Source organism: Aythya ferina (assembly GCF_964211825.1).
Source record: "Aythya ferina genome assembly, chromosome: 11".
NCBI classification, from domain to species: domain Eukaryota; kingdom Metazoa; phylum Chordata; class Aves; order Anseriformes; family Anatidae; genus Aythya; species Aythya ferina.
The window spans coordinates 4,850,811-4,857,904 of record NC_140307.1 but is presented as its reverse complement, the minus strand read 5'-3'; positions in this window follow the sequence as shown (position 1 = coordinate 4,857,904).

Here is a 7,094-nt window from a genome sequence, read left to right as displayed (position 1 = left end):
TGTTCTTTTTCAACAAAAACATTATCAGGCTTAAAGTTGGTATGCTACTAAAAAAACGTGTGGGTCAAAGTCTCATACTGTGCAAATCAGTACATATCTGTTGATTTAAATGAAGTTATGTTAATTTACTTCAAATGGGACCCTGAACAGCTTTTAATATCTAGATATGTAGTGTAAGAATTTAAAATCATGTGAACATGTATTCTTTTAGTGTTTGATTTCTTGTATCTTGTTTGAACCAAATAGGCTTCTGTTATTCTTGCAACTGTTTGCCTCATAGTGTATCTGCAGTACTAATTATACTGTATTTTTTGGAGTTGATTAAACAGTTATCCAATAATGAGATCCAACTGTAAACTATTGCAGGGAAAAAAAAAAAAACACACAAACAGGTAATTAGAACTCTGTTCTCACCTCAGTTCAACAACACAAGCAAACCCCTATTCAACGGGTCACTTTGGGATAGCACCAAACAGACTTTTACTTGTATATGCAGCTTACATGATGTTGACACTGAGCTGAGTGGATTGCCATACAAACTAGCAGTTGATTTTTAATTTTCAAAATGCACAAGCACAGAGATATAGGATGGAAACAAACAACAAAATATGCATTAGGAAGCTGTTTTGTATTTTCTTGATGGTCCAAAGCATTTTAAATTCTTGTGATTGGCATTTATATGGCAGGTAATCCATATACACACTGACTTTGTCGATAGTAAAGGGTAATCAATAATCACTCAATTCAATCGTAATAGATAGCCCTGTGGGTCACTGCAGAAGTAGAAGGTAGTACAGATTCCCCAAAAGAAGCTTTTTGTTCCCTATTCTTACATCAGCCAGACGATTTCTCATTCATACAAAGCAGAGATATTTTTTTTTCCTTGGATTGTTCAGGAATGAGGGCTGTTCAAATGATCCATTGTAGCAAGGATAAATTACTAGTTTGGGATCACTGGAAGAATCTCACCTATTCACAGACTCGCACATCAACATTCTTAGTCCAAGAACCAACTCTCCAGACCCAAATAATTGCACTAGCCTGGTTTGTTCTAGGTTTGGGCATAGAGAGAAGGTAAGGTGGGAATGATATTAGTTTACCAGCAAACCATTACTCATACATATCAATAAAATTGCTTGCTTCATTTTTAAAATGGGGATATGTTTGTCCTGGAAGCAGGTCCTCTTCTTGTTTAAGTTCAAGAAATATGTTCAAGAAACCTTGTTCTAAGTATTGCTGGGTTTTCTAAACACCTCTGGAGTAGGTGTCTTAATTCCTTTAGAGATTTATATGTGTAAACCCATTTGAAGCCCTCTGAAAATCCCTCTTTTAGGACACAGCATCAGTGGTTAAACAGTTCAAGGCCACTTTATCCATTTGGAAGAAATAACCTCTAGATTTATTTGATCTCTTCCTGAGAAGAAGTTCCTAGTGTTTTTGAAAGTATACCTGCTTGTTTAGGGGGCAGAAAGGTGTTTTATTTACCAGTGTGTTTTATTTACTACAGCATGTAACTGTTGTAAAGTAGCTATGGCTAAACCTATAGTTGATGGTTTGAGTTCCGGTAGCACCTTTACCGTAATCCACTAATGTTCAGCCACTTTGGTTTTGTAATGATTTCTGTCTCGGCTTGTTTCATCATCCAGGATTATGACCTCAGGAACACTGCAGCTCCACATAAAAGATTACTAGGGTAAAATTAAAACATGTAAGAAACTTGTTAAATTTTGTCAGGGTTTATAATTTAAAACTGCTATGTTATTAGATATTGGAACAGCACAAAAGGTAACTCGTGCAAAGGTTTTAACCTCTGGCCCCTTCTATACCAATTAAAGTATAATGTATAATGAAATTTTAATCTCATATAATTAAACACAGTATTAATTTGGTAAAACTAGAAAGCCTTTTTAACCTGTATTAATCTTCTTTTTTGAACAAAATAAGTGTGTTTCTTGCAAGTTGCATTGTTTCTTTTTAATTAAAGGAATGAATCAAATTTCTTTGTTTATACAAGTTCATGAAATATTTTTCACTACCTATTTTTTCGTAGGTTAAATATCAAAAGCAAGTTGTTTGGTTTTAATTTTTTTTTTTCCTTTACAAAAAAAACATTGTTGAATATCATCGTTTCCTCAGGGTAGGATAATATACTTCACAGATTTAATTAATCAAGAAGATATTTATACTGTAAAATGTCTAATACTATCATTAAATCCTTTCCTCCTTTGCCACACTATCTCTACTCATAAGGTATTAAGGTCTTCATGTCTTAGTGAGACTTATTAATCTTTGTAAGCAAAATTCTTGTATCTCATATGTGTATATATGCACACACATGCATACATGTTTCTTTTAAACATTCTAATTTTACAAGACTTAGTGGCAAGATTTCCGATGACCGATACCAGGATATGCACTTACAGGACAGAAACAGTATTGTAACATGAGGTTGCTGGTAAAATGTCTGAGAAGGGTATAAGGAAATGTCTGTAGTGTAATAATTGCTTTCTTTAAAAGTTTAAAAAAAAAAAAAAAAGTGCAGCTGGAAAAAAATCCAGGGATCCTGATAAAATTGCACATGGTATCTAATATTTAAATGTGCTAAAAGCACAAGCATAAGCAGTTTGAGTATAATGGATAATTTGGACTCATTACCAATGACATCTTAGTGTATCATCTTGTGGCCTTGGAAGCATAAGCTTTAGAGCAATAGAAGCAGAGTTCTGTGTTGCACAGGTACATGCACTTGAGTGACAGTGCTGAGTCAGTAGGACAGGAGGTGGGTGGAAGGACTGTAGCAGGTAGGACTGTACCTCAAGGCACCTCCAGCAAACTGCTGTCCTAGGTTTTTTTTGCTGGTACCTCCCTGAGATTGTGATATTACAGAAAACGGTGACATTAGCTTAACCATAAGATACGTAGTTCCAGATGTTTCTCCAAGACTAGGCCAAACTTCATCTGGTGGTAGCTTATATAGTCCAACACCATTATACCTTTTGTGTAACTGGCCCCTAGAACCTTTTAAAATATTACATACCTTCAAATAATCTGAATAGTATGAAAAAGCTGTCTATTACATGCTCAAGGCTGTTCCTACAGATATTACCCAAGTTTCAGAATAGGCATCATGTTTGATGAGAAGCATGACACTAGTAATGTTCCTGCCTTTCCATTTAAAACAAAACAAAACAAAGCATCAGAAATTTGAGCTACAGAATCACAGAATTTCTAGGTTGGAAGAGACCTCCAGATCATCGAGTCCAATCTCTGACCTAACACTAACAGTCCCTACTAAACCATATCCCTAAGCTCTACATCTAAACGTCTTTTGAAGACTTCCAGGGATGGTGACTCCACCACTTCCCTGGGCAGCCTGTTCCAATGTCTAACAACCCTTTCAGTAAAGAAGTTCTTCCTAAGATCCAACCTAAAACTACCCTGGCGCAACATAAGCCTATTCCCCCTCGTCCTGTCACCAGGCACGTGGGAGAACAGACCAACCCCCACCTCGCTACAGCCTCCTTTAAGGTACCTATAGAGAGCGATAAGGTCGCCCCTGAGCCTCCTTTTCTCCAGGCTGAACAATCCCAGCTCCCTCAGCTGCTCTGAAAATAAATAAATAAATATGAAAATAAATAAATAAATAAAAGGATTTATAGATACATTCAATAGATCTTCAAATAAATTATGATGGATAGCAGGCAACTAAGATAAATTAGCATCGTCAGCCCTGAATAACAGTTTTCATTCAGGTCTGTATTACTCTCCATTCTGTGTCTGGTACAGTTGGATAATCCATTTGGAGATACCAAGGCATTTCTTTTATGTGTGTAACTCACAGCATTCTCTGATGCTTTCATGCACAGACAACAGTTACTAAATCTTGTCATAGGAGTTTACTTCTAAAAATACTGAAAGCTCTAGTTCCTGGTGAAATAGAAGGATTGAGATTTGTGGTGAGGTTGCCTATTTCAGAACTGGGTTTATTAGTATAGACTACCAGATGGAGAAGATGGTAAAATATCTGTGACTGCAAGTTATGAAGGAATGGTGGATGCAATGGTGGATGTAACTTCAATACGCAGAAAACAAACAGAACTACTATTTTTTTTTCAGGTGAAAAATCAATACATTCATGCTTTCTGTATATATGTCTGGTTGCAAAATTTTTCAAAGGTCTTTGACAGCACTCTTTAATTTTTCTGGTCAGTTCTAAACTTGCTGGTATACAAAAGTAACTTGAGAATTATCACCTGTGGGATCACAGTTGAATGATTCCAAGGGATACATTTTGCGTTGGTCCCCATGTGTAAAGTGAATAGCACTCTTCATTCATCTGACAACCTATGGACCTAACCATACTACCACAGGGGTCAGTAAAATAATGATTAGGCACAGAAGACTATGTATTTTATTCAGCCTGTAAGTAGCACAAAGCTCCTAACTCTCCTGTCAGCATGTTGCCTCATATGGCCTCGCCCCACTTAGAATCTGTTGTTTCCATTAAGAGGTTCTTAGATGGCAGAATAACTGCATGTAATTAAGAAACAAAAAGTAGGATTTACAAAATAAGTCTTGTTAGTGAGACTGTCAGACCTGGCATAAGCTTATTTAAAGTGAGCAGTGGTAGTAGAAAACATGGAAGCTAAAAGAACAGAAAACAAAACAGGACAATGGAAGGAAGAGGGAATTCAATAATATTAAAATAAAAAGACTCTGCACTGGGCAAATTTTCCCCAGATTGCCTGCCTTTAATATTAAATTACTGTTTTCTGGCAGGATCATCTGCAAAACTCTGATTTTGTTTCTTCTGTTCATAGTCTGATAATTGAGGCTGAATTCCCTTGTCTTTAATATGCCATATATTCTCCACCTGGCAAAGGACTCAGACAGATACAGATAAATACCCTGTAGACATACAGACAGAGAAACTGCTGTAATTGCTTTCATAATGACTCTCAGACATCAAAGGAAGGCAAATAATGGTATTTAACACTGTTTCCATTCTTTAGCTGAAATGTAATTTTATAGAGTTATTGTCAGGCAGTACAGTGAATGTACAAGTGCAACTGTCATAGTCTACTCATATTAATTAGTTGCCCACAAGAGGTCCAGGATAGTAATGGCAAAGTTCTCCTCATTTCAGATGGTCTGATATTCAGACAGAACCGTAAGTACAATAGCTTGATTAACATAGTTGCTTAGATCAGGTTTTCCCTAGGAGTATGTCAATTGGCATTTTGAAGAATCAATTAATTAGCACTCCAAATAATCCATTCTTGGGTTAATGAAAGTATTTTGTACAGCTGCAAAAACTTACATGAAATAAAATCCAAGCCTTTCCAAAGTGCTAAGGTGGAAGACTTGTAATTTGGAGAATGCTGTGTACTCCATGGACAATTTCATAATAAAAAGTTACTATAAGAAATTCAGTTGAACAGAGCTTATCCAACAGTTGAACTTGTTTTAATTTGTTTATCTTCCAGAGGAGAAGGGTATTCCAGAGCATATAGCAGTGGAATAGAAATTAGAACTTTACTATGCAATAATATGATTAAAATACAAGGTTAATTAGGGTAACAAAATATCAACATTTTGCCTAGTACTACTTACCACTTACGGAAGTTAGATCTCTTGGAGATAATTCAGTTGATTTAGATTCTGCAAACCTTTACTTATATAAATAGTTAGTCTAAACCCATGTGATTACTTTCACTGAGGTCACTAAATTTTTGTTGGTAGCCCAGAAGGCTTTCAAAATTAATGGAAGTGTTTACCTAAGGAAAGTTCTTCATGGAAGGGGATTTTCAGAAATAGGCATTTGCTTTCAAGTCCCCTGGCACAGAGAAACTTAGGATTTGAATCCTGTACAGATAGAAATTGCAAATTGGATGGAAGATTTTTTTGAAATGAAATTGCAAAAACAAAGCATACTGTAAAAATAAAGCATTTTTAGAAATACATTTGATTTCCATTGCGGCATGTTATGCAGTGTTTTAAATTTTACATGCTGTCTGTCACATGCTTCTTCTCTTTTTGAAGTTAATTTATCGTTTTAAATCTTTTTGTTCTTATTAGTGATGTGCCAAGGTAGAGTGCTAACATGAAAATGCAAACTAATTTTCTATCGGTCTGACTGTATGAAAATCCAGACTTAAACCACCCCAGGCATCGTGCTTTCTGAAAATCAAGGTATATTGCCACACCAAAAAGCTGGCTAATCTTAATAAGCCACTAAATATCATTCCATAAAGTATTGAAGCATAAATACTAGAACATGCCTACACTATTTATGCTAATTCTAGAAATGGTCTTATTTTCCTTGTTGTCCCTAGTTCTTGCTCTCTTGCCTTTTTAGGCAATTTTTTGACTTTTTTGCCTTTTCCATCTTCCTGTCTTGCCTTCAGTCTAGTGGGAGACAGCAGAATACTTCTTTCTCATACAGAAAAGCCTTTCAGAAAGAAACTTTCTGTTTCTACAGAAAGAAACCTTTCATCTATTCAAGAGCAAAAATATAGAGAGAATTAAGTTATTCCTGTACTTGAGGACAAGGTTGTTAGTATCAGCTTTGGTCCTTTTGTTTTTCAAGGCTATATACTGTTTTTTCTCCTACTAGCAGAATAAGGAATGACTCTACCGAAAGGTCTGGAGTTATGCTGATGTGAAACTGGGCACAGATTCACATCAGAGTAATTATCTGCTTGCATTTGGGAACTCCAGTTACGGTTTTAGCTAAGCATGGTCAGACTCTTGTGTTCTGTAAATGACTGGGTCTGCCAGTTTTGCTTCTTAAAAGGGAATTTAATTTAAGCTCTTGAATAAGATTTCGAAGTAAATAAAACACCCCAACAACATGTCATCGCGTGACTTCAATAGTTATGAATAAAAACTTCAAATCTCAAAGCCAAGAGTTTTTCCAGGTTGTTTAGAGTTGCATGTATTTCTCTAAATCCATGGAATCAGTGTTACTGATGGTTCAGTCATAATATGGTTACTTCATTAGTTTGGAAGGCGTTGGTACAGAATATGGTGCATAGGTGATTGTGGTGTGAACGCTGTGGTGAGGCCTGCAATCAGAAGAGTTGGGTGTTTGA